A 17,022-nucleotide genomic window follows, 5' to 3' on the forward strand; every position below is an offset into this window, starting at 1 on the left:
CATCGCCGGCAGTTTCTGCGAATGCCCCCACCTACTGATCTCGTGAGCCGCTTAATTAAAAAGCGACCGTGGACATGACGCCGGCGCTGCGAGTGCAAATGCTACCGCGGCTAAAGAACGACGCGCGACGCTCGAGACGGTGGGTGGCAAGACGCGCGCTGGGAGCAGCCGGCCGGTCTGCCTGCAGGTCCGCCTACAGATGTGTTCGGCTTAGCACTGCGGCGGATATTCGAGTGCTGCTCTCGTAAGCGGTGCAGATGACAATTTTTAATGCAACCCGCCATCGCATCATTAACTCCTTTCTCATGTAAGCCACCATGGTCGGGACTTGGGGACAATTTCGTGCAGCGGTAACAAGCTATCACTCGAGCTACCTGCGCCGGCCTGGGCCACTTTGCGGCCGTGGCCGCCGCCTGCACAGCGACCGTGTGGCTATCTCAGTGGGCTTTTTGTGCCTCCGCCGCGTTTTCGCATCCAATGGTAATAAACAGTAATAGAAACAGAGTGCCTGGAATCGCTGTATAACTTTGGTCGCGGCCAGCTGCCCGATGAGCTGACGAAATCACGGCGCCTCCGCCGCCAACGATCGGGTCGTTCGTTCTCGAGAGCAGAAGCTCCTCCCTCCGGCCCTCCGATTGGAGCGGCGAGCCGGGCGAGCCGGCGAAAAACGCCGGCAGTGCGGAAGCGGCAAACACAAACTCGTGACGTGTTTGAACGTTGTTTATTTACACAATATCCTCGGGATGTCGATTGCGCGTGGTCCTCTGCTGGCTGCTCGGTTGCGTTTCGCACACTTCAAAATTGATTTTAAATATGTTCTAGGCTGTATTCGCCGCTGATATTTTGCAGATGATGTATATGTGTGCCCACCAATCTATCTCCGAAGTTATCTTGCCTTGACAATTTTGTGTCAGTGCCCCTTTAAGAGAGTACTGCACTTACTGAATTTATTTTTCAATTCTGTTTTTTTACTGCAGCAGTTACTTGGCTTGTTTTTAAGAAATCAGACCGAAGTTTCAATGAAAATGTGTTTCACAAATAGTCCAAGAGACAAAGCAACACGCCAGTGGTTCCGTGGAAGTTGCTGTGCCTTCTGAATTCTTAAAAACCATCCAAACAGACAGAAATATTGTGCCGTCAACGTTTTATTAGCGTAAGCATTGTTTTCTAACAACGCGCGCTCAGAGACTACAACGCAACGCACTAAAAAATAGGCTCCGAACACGCAGATTTTCACGTGGTTTCTCGCACGACATCTTTCCCAGCCTTCAGCTAGATGACAAGCCCTATGACCTTTTAATGAGTAATATTTTAAGGGGTAACCAAACAATGCGACAATTCCGAGCGATACAAACCTAACTGATTGGTGTGGCGGTCACTGTTGCTCACTTCTGCCTGGTCAGACGCGCCAGAAGCGAACGGAACCGATGGAGAAGACCAGCTCTGGCGTAACTACTTTCTGGCACAATATATGTACGTTGCTTTAAAAATAATCTAAAGAAAGTTCATTTATAGCTGGCGTTTATCGATACCAGCACATCTGTAACTGTTGTGCTGAACAAAAGTATTGCTTTAATGTAGAATAAAAAACTGAGCACTTTTGGACGGCCGCAAAAAGAGGAAACACAGGACAGGCGCAGACTCGCATCAAGCATTTATTACACGAAAGTCACACATAAGTACATGCGGAAACAGCGCCACGGCGCATGCCTAAAACTAAACGGATGACCCTTGGAATAACAATTATAAAAACCAACAAATCAAACACCCTAACTCCGGTCATCAATACATTTCACCTACCTGTTGTGTAACGAGATCAACGTTTCGCTGACGCACTCATCACCCAGCTTGTTTATGTGATATGCTTCGGGTATCTCCCTCGCCCGGCTCTCAGCGCACTGACACAAGACCTTAACCCCCTTCAAGAGTGGCTTACAGGGATTTCACGTGCATGCCGAGCAGTGAGTGTGGAGATGCCCGCTGGCGCTGTTGAGCATCGACAATTCATGCTCTCGTAATCTCACACTAACGCATTTTCCCGTTTGGCCCACATAAACCTCGTGACATGTCAGCGGTATTTGATAAACCACCCCCGTGCAGCAATCAACGTATTCATTGGCGTGCTTTTTTCTGCACCCTACCAGTCCAGCGCGACTTTTGTCCATCCGCGAGCACATCCCGCCTAGGTTCACCGGTCCTGAAAGTTCCACCTGAACGCCATACCGTTTCATAATCTTCTCCAATTTTTGGGACGCCTTGTGCGCATAAGGCGCAACTACACGTTTGTTACTCTCGCGTTCTCTAGGCGGGATGCGCTCGCCCATTTTCTGTGGCGTTTTCGTGTGACGTCAGGAGGGGATGAGCTGGCAATTGGCTGCGCCACGGCTGCGCTACTGCACGGCTCCCCGGCCGACAGAGCCAGTCGGCCCAGCGTTTCGTCCGCCGGCCGCCGGCAGGTCGTCGCAATCAAGGAGGTTAAAAAAAATTGCTTGGTCGCAATTCGTTCGCTTAGTTGAAACGAAGCCAGGACACGTTTGTGAATGGAAGAATGTGCCTTTCTTTACTTGGTTTGTTTGTACACTGTATCTAGCTCCAAGTCAAGGTCGCTTCACACAAGCGCTGCACATGCGACGCTTCGCTGACTGGTACGCCAGTAGGAAAATATAAGGCCTCTTGAAGGCGGGAGAAGAGTCAGCGAAGTCAATATAGGTACTAAGCAAATAAAATCAACTGATATTTTTACCGTACAGCGTAAAACTAGGGCGCGGGAAGCACTTTTTTGCGCTGGGCGAACAAGCACAGCGGTCAGCAGCACGACTACGCATCTGCGAACGCTTTTCCGTCTACGAAATGCAATTGCTAGACGTGAGCTACTGTGGAAACTCGGGCGACGCTTACTGCACGATCGCAGTACAACAAATAGTCACCTAAGCGGCTTGAAATGCCAAAACTAAATAAAAGTGTAAACCGGTTGTACAATATATACCCTATATTAGCAAGGCATTTGCGTCCCGCTCCGTGGCCTAGCGGTCTGAGGCGCTAGGAATTCTCTGCAAATGTTTTGCGAGTCACGAGTTCGAATCCCCGCGGGTACGAGCTTTTTTTTTTTGTAAGTTAACTTGTTTGTTTTCCGCCGATGTTTTCTATATTGAGTTCACCTTTTTTGGGGCCGCAACGTTCATGGCTACACGAACTAGTTCACAAAACGCGCGCAGGCTGGCACTGGCGCGCTAGCGGGTTCTCGTTGGCGTGCTGTTGCCATAAGCACCGACTGCTTGCAGGCAGTGGGCACAGGCCCATGAACAGACCCTTGGCCTGGTGCGAACACGCTTTTTACGATACAGGCATGAGGGAGGCAAGCTCCAAATATGGGGGAAAAGCGCATGACATTTGGGCGTCTGCGGGTACGCGGAGGGCGTTCATGCACTGCGTAGGTCTCGGCTAGTGAATGCTACGACTACAAGCCGTCCTGGGAGGCTTATCTTGTGCATTTTACAGCCGACAACATGGCAGAAGCGCGGTACGATGATTACTGAGATATTGAGAATGCCCATCCAACAAAGCCATTGGTTATGTTTTACAGAACCGAAACCGAAACCGAAACTTGTGTGATTGCTAACCTTGGGCATCGTCCAATCACGGCGCGCCTCCTCTCAACGTCACAGCCTTAGTTGGTGCGGCCGCCGCAAACCGCGCATGGTAGTTTTTCTTCTTTCGCGCTTTGTAAAATAATTACCGATTTGTCAACCGGATAAACGATGAAAAGTGTGCTAATTTGAGCCAGTCTACGCAGTGCCAGCAAAAACGGGAGCTTGACAAATTCACTTCAGTGTCCCTTTAAACGACCTCCCCTTTGCTTTCCGAGGTTTTCTTGACTGCCAACCCTTATTTGCTGTCTTATTTCACGGAGCCCCTTATTTCCCATTTTCTGATTCGCTACATGCCTAGCGAGGGCCTCTGTTCTGGCAGTCTTGGTGCCAAACGGAGCTTAAGGGGGTTCAACGCTGGTCGACCAATCTCGACATGTCGTAGACACTCGAGTCACGGCCAGGGGGATAAAAAGAAGGTCCCCTTCACCCCGAGTAGTCAGAGTGGCGCTGGCTACCACGCCCAAGAGCAGGAAACAAAAATACCCTAGCATAAATACCCGAGAAAGTGCTGGGGAAACACCCCCGCTGGTAGCCTTGTGGTTATCGCACCAGACCGGTATTCTGGAGCTCGTGGGTTCGCATCCCACCCGGTGGGCATTTTTTCACCACTTTCTTTTCGACTAAACAAATTCTTCATCTCTTTCTATGACCCCCCACAACCTCCCCTTTGCTTTCGGAGGTTTTCTTGACTGCCAACCCTTATTTTCTGTCTATATATATGTATATGTATATGTATATATATATATATATATATATATATATATATATATATATATATATATATATATATATATATAGAAAGATAGGTCAGCAGTCTACGATGCCAAAGGAGGCATAGGGGTGTGGTTAGGCTCTTTTCTTTTTTACTACGGTTAATGAAGTGAACATTTTTTTAATATACAGAAGAAAGAAAGAAAAACACGCGCCCAGAGTGGGGACCGAACCCACGCCTTTCGTTTACATGTCAAATGCCTTACCAATTCGGCTATCTGGGCGACCGTGTTCTCCTTCACTTTCTGGGCTATTTATATTTACTTGAAGTGTATCTGACACTTGAGGGTGGTAGCCAGCGCCACTCTGACTACTCGGGGAGAAGGGGACCTTCTTTTCAACCCCCGGGGAGTGACTCCAACGTCTACAGCCTGTCATGAGCGGGTAACTGGCGGGAAGCCCTCTTATGCTACCTAGGCATCAAGGCTGCCAGAACCGAGACCCTCGCTAGGCTTTCGCAGAATAATATAGTAAGGAAATGAGGGGCTCGTTGAGGAAATACAGAAAGATAGGTCAGCAGTCTACGACGCCAAAGGAGGCATAGGGGTGTGGTTAGGCTCTTTTCTTTTTTACTACGGTTAATGAAGTGAACATTTTTTTACTATACAGAAGAAAGAAAGAAAAACACGCGCCCAGAGTGGGGACCGAACCCACGCCTTTCGATTACATGTCGAATGCCTTACCAATTCGGCTATCTGGGCGACTGTGTTCTCCTTCACTTTCTGGGCTATTTATATTTACTTGAAGTGTATGTGACACTTGAGGGTGGTAGCCAGCGCCCCTCTGACTACTCGGGGAGAAGGGGACCTTCTTTTCAACCCCCGGGGAGTGACTCCAACGTCTGCAGCCTGTCATGAGCGGGTAACTGGCGGGAAGCCCTCTTATGCTACCTAGGCATCAAGGCTGCCAGAACCGAGACCCTCGCTAGGCTTTCGCAGAATAATACAGTAAGGAAATGAGGGGCTCGTTGAGGAAATACAGAAAGATAGGTCAGCAGTCTACGACGCCAAAGGAGGCATAGGGGTGTGGTTAGGCTCTTTTCTTTTTTACTACGGTTAATGAAGTGAACATTTTTTTACTATACAGAAGAAAGAAAGAAAAACACGCGCCCAGAGTGGGGACCGAACCCACGCCTTTCGATTACATGTCGAATGCCTTACCAATTCGGCTATCTGGGCGACTGTGTTCTCCTTCACTTTCTGGGCTATTTATATTTACTAGAAGTGTATCGGACACTTGAGGGTGGTAGCCAGCGCCCCTCTGGCTACTCGGGGAGAAGGGGACCTTCTTTTCAACCCCCGGGGAGTGACTCCAACGTCTACAGCCTGTCATGAGCGGGTAACTGGCGGGAAGCCCTCTTATGCTACCTAGGCATCAAGGCTGCCCTCGCTAGGCTTTCGCAGAATAATATAGTAAGGAAATGAGGGGCTCGTTGAGGAAATACAGAAAGATAGGTCAGCAGTCTACGACGACAAAGGAGGCATAGGGGTGTGGTTAGGCTCTTTTCTTTTTGACTATATATATACATATATATATATATATATATATATATATATATATATATATATATATATATATATATATATATATATATATATATATATATATATATATATATATATATATATATATATACTTTATATATATATATATATATATATATATATATATATATATATTGCCGCGAACCATACATTGGGTTTGTTTATTTGTGTTTTGCTTTTACCGCCCGGCTGCGCCGGTCTGTGTTATCTCTGCGCCAAGGGAAGCACGTGTTCTATTATTTCTTTGTGTGCCGCATGTGTTATCTGTGAGAGCATTCGGATCTAACGTGAACAGCCCAGAATAATCTTCTTGGATCTACTATGTTCTCGATGCGCATCGACGTTTGAGAACGACGCGCGCCAAAAGGTAAAAAGCCTGCAGTGCGGACGCCGGGGCATTCGATTCGACGACACTCGCCTGTGCCAGTCACTTTGTTGACCGCTGCTTCGCCGCCTCTGTATTCTTTGAGTTGTTAGGGGAGCACAAGTTCGCTCCAATAAACGTGTTTCTCATTCAAGACAGCTGCATCGTCCTTGTCTTCGTGACATCTCGTGGAGGTGCTGGGTATGCACCCTTCATGCCCACAACAACCTCGGGAAGCCGCCAAGCCAGTCCAACAAGAGCCAGCTTCCACCTGCAAGATTTACCACCCGAGTTCGGTTTGATGCCAGAAGGTCCCAAGAAAAGGAACGATGCAACCAACACCATGGTTCAAGAAACAACGTCGCCAATCGTCCTGCAGCAGCCCCGGGAACCGCCATCGTTCCGGGGAGCCCCCGCTGAAGACACCGAAGAATGGTTGGAGAAGCTGGAGCGCGTCCGCATCTTCAACAGTTGGGACGACGGAGAAACTTACAGGAATGTCTTCTTTTACTTAGAAGATGCTGCTCGAACTTGGTTCGAGAACCATGAGAGTTCTTTGACCGACTGGACTCACTTCAAAAGGGAGTTCCTTAAGACATTCACTACTGTTGTGAGAAAAGAGCGAGCTGCGCTTTTGCTTGAAACTCGGACACAACACCCCAACGAAGGGGTCGTGATCTTCATTGAGGAGATGAAACAACTATTTCGCCGAGCGGACTCCGAAATGACGGAAGAAAAGAAGTTACGCTTCTTGATGCGTGGTGTGAAGGAGGAGCTGTTTGCTGGACCTGTCCGCAACCCGCCCAAAACCATCGCTGAATTCGTGACCGAAGCCAGCACGATTGATTAGGCTCTCGAAATGCGTGCTAAGCAGTATGACCGGAACTTTGTTGGCGCGGCCAGTGCGAACTACGTCGACAACATGCGGATTCCAGCTGATAGCCTACGCGAGACCATCCGCGCAGTAGTGAGAGAGGAGCTGCGGAAACTTTTCCCGATGACGCCGCAACCCCAAGTCGCTTGCCTAACTGACGTGATCCGGGAAGAAGTTCAAAAGCCTTTGGGAACTTCTGTGGCATCCGAAGTACACAGCGAGCCCCAAGCTATGACGTACTCCGCGGCTGTTCACCGACCCTGCCCTGCTCCAACATGTCGTCAAGAGGCACGTCGTCAAGAGGCCCCGTCCTACCGCCACCCACTGTCGCCCGGCCGACCCCAGGTAGCACAAACCCAGACGCCGAGGAAGACTGACGTATGGCGAACACGGGATAATCGTCCTCTGTGCTACCACTGCGGAGAGGCCGACCACATCTACCGTCGCTACCCATACAAGAGACTCGGACTACGTGGTTTCTCTGTCGACGCACCACGCCCCCGACCCGGCCAGCACCCATCTGAGATTGAAGAATACCTGTCCAACACCAGCCAGCCGTGGACCAGCCCTTTTCAACCGTTCGCCGTCGCCCTACCCGTACCAGTCGCCGGACCGCCGTAGCAGTGCTGACTTCGCACGTAGAAGGTCTCCCAGCCCACGCGGGGGGAAACTAAAGGCGGCAACTTCTGAAAGTGAAGTTGCTCTACGGCGAAAAACTGGAAACCCTCCAACGACGCAAGGACGCGCTGAAGACAGTGATTCACGAAATGCTCTCATCCCGACGACCCGACCTAACCCTAACGAGACTCCTGAACACGACGACAGCTACACGGCGCTACGCGTACCCGACCTGACCCAGACGTCCGTTCACAAGACGACGACAACGACGATGCACAGTGCCCGACCATCAACACGTACAAGCAGAGATACGACGCCCCGACGAACCCGGAACTCTAGGAATACTGCATCTTACGTCAAGGTCTCCATCGACGGCTTTGACGTAGTCGCCCTCGTAGACACGGGAGCTGACTATTCGGTAATGAGCGGACCATTTGCGTCTAAACTGAAGAAAGTTATGACCAGATGGGACGGTCCGCACATACGCACAGCAGGAGGCCACCTCGTGACGCCAAGTGGAGCGTGCACATCGCGCGTCACCATAGACGGCACAACGTACCCTTCGGCGTTCGTCGTTCTGCCTAACTGCTCCCGGGACGTAATTCTTGGAATGGACTTTTTGATGGACAACGGTGCAATAATCGATCTGCAGACTCAGTCAATAACTTTCCCCCCCCCCTCACTCCATGACGCCGGAACCAGGCGGGTAACGCTGGCTCAAAAATGTGTCTAAACACGAATGCCGCCATGATGCCACGCTGTAGTTGCCAGATCAGTAGTTGAAGATATGGCCAACATTTTTTCCTGAAAATGAGGCACAAATTTAGGGCCCTAAGCTAAAATTAGGCAACTTTTATGGCAATATGAGTTTTTTACGAGTATGTATGCTTTTTATTATTTTTTTTAAGTATTCATGCTCGACGAACAAAAATAAATGAAATTATAAGCAAAAAGAAGACGGCGGACTGAGGCGCCAAATTCAGTTTCGGTATATTGTGAGGAGCGTCAGTCGCGTGGGGCTAATTTACAAAGGTTCACTCTAACATGCCTTAGTGTCTGCTGTGTCACTTCGTTGCTTGCGAAGACAAGCTTGCGAAGACTGCCGACGATACGGAATAAAGCCAGCGCCACCGCCTATCTTCCAGGACACCTTCTCTACATGTCCGTAGTGGCTGCTGCAGATTTGAACTCGCCGTCAGCCGGTCAAACATGTTACGCGAAACATGTCTGGGCAGATCGGCTCCTTTTAATCGTATATGATTCGTAAATTAAAAACAAACAAATGTACGAACCATTTTACCATGCCTAGCGTATACAGTCAAACCCGTTTATAGCGAACTGCAATATGCACCGCGATTAGTTTGATATATCCAATAGTTCGATATAGCCGAACCCGCCCATAACGAACTTATCGTTACAAGTTCGCAATCCGCGGGAGCCCCCCTTCCCTCCTCAACTCCACCATCCCCGCATGCAAAAATGAACTCAGTAAAGTAGCCGTTACCACACCCAAAATAATCCATTTATTGCAAGTATTAAAGCTAGTTTCCGCCTGAACTGCCAACTTTGCAAAGAAAAAAGCGGTGATTTTTGTTTTCACTCTCGTTTTGGCGGCTTCAACTAGCATAGCATTCTCTACACGAAACATTAGTTGCACCAGTTCGAGTCCGCGTCCTTCAGAATCTAAGAAGCATTGGCGGAGCGCATTGACTGCCGAAAGCGCTTCATTATAAGCGTCGGACGGCTTTCACTCGCGACATCATCTCAATCGCCGCTCCAAACCATGCATTTCGGCGGCCATTCAAGGCGTGCAGAGTTCGATATATCGGATGTGAACTTCGCTATAAGGAATATGTTTCCCATGTATTTCCTTAACTGAATTATTTTTGTTCGATATATAGCATAATTCGCTCTATCCGGGTTCGTTATAGCCGAGTTTGACTGTGACTAGGTTCTTGTTTACGGGTGCTGTTATACTTTCACTGAACGGTGTTTTACTTGAGTCAGAGATAAAACAACCGCATTATAATAATAATATTGGTAACTTTATTTGCACGATAAGGGGGTTTTCTAGAGGAGGACAAGGCGAAGCCGAAAGGTAAACCCGAATGTAGGTGCAGAAATCTCCTGTACGGGTGTGTGCGATTGGGGCATGCTCCTTCAAATGCTGAAACACGCAATCTGAAATTTTCGAGAATATATTTGAGGCTTTTCATGACACATTTCTTAAATTCGGTGGATCAGCGACGTTGTTTAATTACGTATACTTTCACCTCCGCTCTCATATGGCCCATGTATATACCTGCACAGAGGAGGTGGGGAAGGAGTAAACTTCGTTCATGTGAGATGGGCACCCGTGTGGTGGGGCGTTAAGAAAAATTATTCTGTCCTTCTCTGGGTGCCTTCGCCAATGAACGGAAACGGCCACTTCTGTTCGCGCCCAATTATCAGGACCACCCCGCCTGCAGGCGGTTTTGCCTGAAATGCCTGCGGGTTCGGCCGGAAATCTGTCTGTCAACAGAAACCGCCTGGGAAACATGTTGAGGTAACACACATATGCGCTTTCTTGGGTCGCGACGGGACCGTCATGTATTTTGTGCAAGGCGAAGTCGACGATGGATATACGTCTCCCTTGAAAAGAAAATAATTTGAGTGCACCTATAAATTGTTATTGCCGCTCATTAGTTCAACCATAGTGATTAATGTTGAAACAGCTGCCAAACATAACTATAGCAGGTGAATCAGACTGCCTAGCATGAGACTATCAATCGCTAATATAGAGTATTCAGACACTTAATGTGCATTGCATATGGCAGTCATTAAGAAAGCCGACAATAAATTGAACTCTCAATTTTCTTATTTGTGACAGTTACATCTGCACGTATCAGTTCAACCAGGGCCATCTGGAGACGTTCTTCAGCTGTATACACTAGATAAAAGGAAGGAATGCGATATGCGAATGCGATACGCGATAGAAGGAAGGAATTCGATATGTGTAGCACAGCCTTCTCATTTATGCCAACATGAAACCGGTGGCCACAAAGGTGCCACACCAGACCTTGTGGTATTTCCAGGCCTCCATTCCAGCGTGCTCACAGCAACAAGGATGATGACGAAGTGGCATTACCGAAGCCGAGTTCCAGAAATGCTGTAGCTGATTATGAATGTTCTGGCTAATGCTCACTCAGATTGTGGTCATCAGCATTCTTATTTTCATCACAAACAATGGGCCATCGCAATGCCATCAGTCCGTGTATCAGAAGCAAACATAAACACAGAAAAAGCAAGAGGGTCGTATGTACAAGCAATTCTTATCCAACAAATTTTATTTCACCACCAGTAATACCACCAGACCTCTAGGGAAATTTGTGATGGTAAGAGCAAGGCTAGGATGACTTAATGTGCGACTTCAAAGAAAGGAAGAAACTGTGGAAGAAAGCTAGGAAGGTTAACCAAGGAAAGATGAAGAACTGTTCAGCTGGCTGTGCTACATGTGGAAATGGGAACAGGAAACTTGAAAGGAAAGGAAAGGACTGGCATAAAATAAAGGACAAAAATATCGGGAGAAAAAAAAACATGGCATGGAAATTGCCAGGATCGGCGAGGACGGAACGGGCAGTTTAACTGCGAAAGCCTCTCAAATACAACAAAAACTACAAGCAGCCAATCATGTGTATTCATAGCCTAATTTATATGATGCTCCTGCTGAACATCGTGTTGCTTAGCAGCTTCCATTTTGTAACGGATATATGTTGCCCAGCGGCCTCAGTCGCTCCGCTATTATACAATCACATCAAAATTGAAAAGACACCCTTTATGGAATATTTGGACTAGTCTGACTCCTTGGTTAGTATGTCTTTGCGGATGTCTCTCGGCTGTTGTCCCACAAACATTCCAGCCTTCTTTCACTAACCTGTGCTTCTGTCCAATTGGCGTGCTGTATTTTGCACGAGGGCGCCTTGTGTTGAGTTGGAAGAGGGAGGCCTTCAATTTGTAATCACTAGTTTAGTGGGTCCCACCAAAATGCGGTATTCGGGGAAGGCGTATTCACACAAATAATCATATTGCTCGTCCTGTGTTCGAGTGCGTGAGTGATTTGGTAGATCAGGTGGCCCTAATACAAATTGACCTTGCAAAAGCGTTTGATCGGTTTTCTCGTGATTTCTCATTGGCACATGTGGCAGCTGTCAACTTAGGTGGTGTGTGATATAAGATCATCAAGCTGTGCTATAATCGGTGCTCTACACAGCTTATCGTCAATCGTAGTTTGTCTAAGGCGATTGCGATCAAGTCGTCTGCAGCCAAAGCCACCCCGTGTCACCATTGCTGTTCGCATTGCACCTCGAACTTCTTCGTCTCACCATCAAGCAGAGGCAAGGAGTGAAACGTTCTCGCTTACAATCGTGCGAAGTTAAGGTGCTTGCTAATGTAGATTATATAGCGTATTTTCGCGCTGACAAAAGGAGTGTCCAGGAAGCCCTTACAGTGACTACGCAGTTCTGTGATGTGTCTGGAGCCGATGTTAATATGAAAAAACTAAGGGAATTTTGTTCTGACAATGGGGAACAAAACCATCAAGATTTGTAGGTATTATTTGGGATTGGGCCCCACTCCAGTACATCGGCGTGCCTTTACATCAAAAATGGAACACAGGGCCTCATTGGTAGTCAGAACTCACGCAAGTTAGCCGCGCATCGCAGACATGGAATGGGCGAGACCTTTCTGCGTATGCACGTGCAAGCATGTGTAATGTCTTCGTTGCTACAAAGCTCCTTTGTGTACCGCAAGTGCGTCACTGGGTGCGATCAAAACTTCAGGCCCTACATGGAGTTTTTACAACATTTGTGTGGGGTTCTAAATGGGCACTTATGCGCAGGAATAACTTGTTTCTTCCTTTAGATGCAGGGGTTGTTGGGCCCATGCATTTGTTTGTGCAGCAACTTGTGTCGTCCTTCCTTGAAAAAATTGGTTGATCACCCACTTCTACTAACTGTACTTCAGCAGCGCATAAGTTTACATATGCCTTTTTTGCTTATATGTACGGGCGAAGTCAATACGAAGCCTCCATGGGGATTTATGAAAGAGGTCGTAAAGTCATTTACCGCGTGGCTTTGATTGAAACATCTGTTGAGAATGTCACAGAAAACTATGTCGAGCACTCTTATTTAAAGTTTATTACTGGTGCCTCTTTACCGCCAGACTTACTTAGGCCACCAGATAATCAATGTTTTAAAACGGGTAATAAGCATGTGTGTCCCGCCAAATGCAAAGACATTTTTCTTCAAGCTTCATTCTTGCACACTGCCAGTTAAGACATGGCTGCGATAAAATGAAATGACTATTCCTTGGTCGGACAATCGTCGCCTGTGTAATCGACCAGAGACAATTGCTCACTGGTTTCTGTTGTGCCGGGACGCTGTGTTCTTCTGGGAAGTTTCAGCGGACAGTAAAAAAAGGCATTGACACCATTCGCTTCATGCCATTTAAAGATGTTAATCGGGTGCCATATGACGTTTTTGTTCTCTTAGGATTGTTTAGCTGGTGGAAGTGCCGCTTGACTGAGCGGCATGCGAAACCGCCTAGGCCGCACAAGTGCATTTTTCGGGAACAGGCGGCGTTGGTGCGGAGCATTTATCCTGCGCAGAGTGATCCACCGAAGTGTCTGCCTTTTTTGGATGCGTACGTTTGCTTGCACGAGTTTTGAAATGTTGCCGATCTTGGTTCGACTGATTTCCCTGCCCTTTGCTGCCTGTCATGTTTATATTGTATGTTAGGTGTCTTGTGTGAGTTTTTCTAACGTTTTCTAAACTTTCCATGAATTAAAAAAGAAAACACTGTTGTTTTGAAAGAAAAAAAAATGCCGGCTTCGTTTTGTGGTAGTCGCTAGTTCGATTGTCCCAGTGGAACGTTCCTTTTTATTTATTTCCGTTGAATTTAGCGCTTTTCAGCGCAAAAAAGGAATGTTTCTGTAGAAAAAAAAAACACATGAATCACTCAGAAACATCAAACGACGTAAAATTGAGGGGAAAGCTCTTTTGTTGGGCGTGGTCAGTGAACACCGCAGCTGATGCTGGGTGTGGGATTTCAGTTAGCCACACTGTTAGCAACCCAGCGGCGGCGCTGCAGCGGGTGCCATGTTGCTTGCTTCATGTAGTTCAGCCCGATGAACATACGGCGTCCTGCCGGGGCAATTTTTCGGACACGCGAACTTGGTCGTGAAAGTTCGCTTCATGCATTTTGGCTTTTACGAGTTATTGTGAGCTTCCTGCACTTTTTGTGCTTGCTTTATTGTCGCACGTGCCTACCCCTTGCTTCGCCATCCTAACGCGTCGTTTTGTTTCGTTCTGAGGCCACCTATTTTTGCTCACTATCGTTTTTCGTTTTTCTCTGACCAGCGCTTTCACGAGTTTTAAAAGGTTCTGCTTGTTCAGGTACTTGCTTAACTCTTGGCTTCAAGGCTGCATCTAGAGATCAGCGGGTACCTTTTCGAAGCGACTTTTTTGTCTTTTTGTGACCGATAGGCTCTGTTTGGGTCAGTTACGCCGCGTGGCTACGGTGGCTAGTTAGCGCGACAGTGGACGAGCTACTAGAACAAGCCGGGTTTCGAAGCCTCCAATTTTAATAAAATTGCAATGGTTGACACCTGTTGGCCCCTGTTTCCGACACCTGAACAAGGTCGACGTATGACCGCCACAGCCAGAAAAAGGGAATTTTCCACGGAAATTGCATAAAATACCACTCTTCCTATACACAGTGGCCTGGCACCTCTTTTTGTCGGAGTATGTTTTGAACTCGAACATAACATATTCCTTATTAGCAGCTAACTCTTCTTGCCCCTAATTCCTCTTGTCTTGGCTGACCTGTACGTGCACCTCTGCTGTAAGAGGCGTTCTAGATTTATTGGTAATTCACATTATTTTTTTGATGAAACGATCACAGGGGCCATTGTGTTATGTGCATTTGAGTACTGTTGTCTTTCAAACAATCAAACAGCTGCTACGTTAGTAGTGCTAAAAATGCAGGCCGCAACATAGCAAACGGTAAATTCATATTTTTCAGTACCCTCCACAGAACTGGATTTTTTATCCAAACAGCATCCACCATCCACTAGAAAGAATGTGTTTCGACTTGCTGACCACATTTGAATCAGCCTTGTGCAAGACAGAACGTGTAGCAGTTCAGTGCTGTCATATTCTATCCAATATTAAAGCTAAATTTCAATTTTAAGTGCTTTGATAAGGACATGGCCACACCCATTGTGGTTTTGAGAAAGTTGAAGTTTTAGCAATAACCATGTATATGAAAACAGAAAAATATTTTGTCCCCAAATACGCATCGAAGCTGACCAGAACACCGGTGCCTGCAAAGGCTTGTATATACGACTCAACGAAAATTCAATTACGTTCTTCTAGACATCGTATTATTTTGCTAAAAATGTTTGATTTTTTTTTCTCTTTAGGCTACTAAACCGCGTTCACCGAGGAATGAAATGCGATTTACGTTTTTGGAAAACGGGACGGTGATTGGATGCAGTCTTAGCTACGCCGAAGCGGTTTTCTTCGGGTAGGCTTTGCAGCACGTGCTGGCCATATGTGAGCACAAAAAGAGCCACTACAAGGGCATAGCCTGTCTGCAACTGCTCCACACTCATTATTAAAATACATTTTTGTGCTTTCCCGTATTATTCCCCCTAAGTCCGAATGAATTGTGTTTTTAGGCTAACGTGGGCGTAAGGATTTACCTACAACCTTCGGAAATCATACTGCAAATACGACGCACTCTGCACGGTCACACGTGGTGATTGATCGGCATGAACAGAAGCACACGGTAGGAAACATAAAAAGAATTTGAGGAACGAACATTTAACTCATCCTAGGCTTATTAAGGCGGCGAGAACTTTCCATTTGCAAACCTCCTGCCAAAGGTATGCCACCGAAGCTATTTCATTACTTAAAAAACGAACATAGGAAAATAACGGTTACACCAATGTTCAGAGTGATGCCCGGTGACACACAATGTGTCATACGTTCGTTTCACAAGGAAACTTTACCTTCGTGTAACAGGCCAAGTTATTGGCTTTGCTTCGCCAAGGTTATTTGAGGGATATAGATCTTTGTTAGATTTGTCAAAGAGAAAAAAAGATCTCTTTGAAAGAGATCCCGTCGGAGAAAAAAATTACGTGAAACCCTCTGGCTACGAACCGAACACGTGCGGAGGCGCAGCGTGAAAGGCACTAAGAGCACGCCATCATACAAAGGGCGCTTTACGCCACAGACAGGAACACTTGTGCGTCGATTGGAGTGACAGCAACAAAGGTATGTTTCTTGACATCTGGTGGCCCGGAAAACAAGCTTTTCAGACCGCCATTGCTGATCTAGCAGCAGTCGCTCTGTGCCAGCAAGTTTAAAAATTTTACCAACAACTCCACGGCTAGCCATCAGTGGTTCAAAAACCAAGAGCAGGAACTTCTCGAAGAGCAGCCAACACAAAACGAGCCGCACTCGCCAGAAGATTCCGCCGGGCTCCGCCGCTCTTACCACGTCCCAAAGCCCCCCTTAAGCAGTCGCGGTCAGCGCTTACACCGCTACTCTGGCGGCCGTCGCTAACACCGACGTCTGTATAGTCGCCGTCAAGATATACTTTTCTGGGCAGACTACCTCAAGCTTCGTTCTAACAAAGCAAGGCTCAGTTTCACTGTAAACTATCATTCAAGGCGGGATCCGCTACCAGTACGTCGTCGGCCATCACAACCTGACGCTACGCGAATGAACTCCGCGATATACTCGCAAGTTCTGCGGCTAACGGAACTTACCTGCATTTCAAGGTTTCAAGATTTAAGACCGGAAAACCTGTGAAGTTCTTTAGTGCAAAGAGCTCGGTAACAGTAAGCCATCACAATTCCGGTGCAGTATGCGTGGCGTCGACAACAAGATTCGGGTTGACGACTCCATCCTCTGAACCCTGCGGCTTCAGCGCCTGCCGTCGCACGTAGAAGCAATCCTCCAGGTTTAGCTGAAAATACCAGTACACCAACTCGCCGAGATCGAGAACCGAGTCGTCCAAGTGTCTCCAGAAAGGCCACAGCTCACCGTTCATTACATCGACGCCCCACAGCCTACATCCAGCTAGTACGCTGTATCATGTACATCACCCGTCAGCTGAAATTTATTCAATTACCTCTGGAACGATGCCGACAATCAA

At 47.4% G+C, this 17,022-nt stretch overlaps 1 protein-coding gene and 2 non-coding genes across 3 annotated transcripts in view; 1 reads left to right on the forward strand and 2 right to left on the reverse strand.

Annotated features, from left to right (window-relative positions):
• Positions 1 to 17,022, forward strand: part of LOC144168154 (arylsulfatase B-like) — a 192,754-nt gene that overhangs the window by 38,965 nt on the left and 136,767 nt on the right. The window lies entirely within an intron of this gene.
• On the reverse strand, positions 5,051 to 5,122 carry Trnat-ugu (transfer RNA threonine (anticodon UGU)). Its single transcript has one exon. It is a non-coding gene; the product is annotated as a tRNA-Thr (tRNA).
• Trnat-ugu (transfer RNA threonine (anticodon UGU)) lies at positions 5,528 to 5,599 on the reverse strand. Its single transcript has one exon. It is a non-coding gene; the product is annotated as a tRNA-Thr (tRNA).

This window comes from Haemaphysalis longicornis, unplaced genomic scaffold (genome assembly GCF_048455015.1).
Source record: "Haemaphysalis longicornis isolate Haplotype H1 unplaced genomic scaffold, Haemaphysalis longicornis Haplotype H1 scaffold_2, whole genome shotgun sequence".
Taxonomy (NCBI): domain Eukaryota; kingdom Metazoa; phylum Arthropoda; class Arachnida; order Ixodida; family Ixodidae; genus Haemaphysalis; species Haemaphysalis longicornis.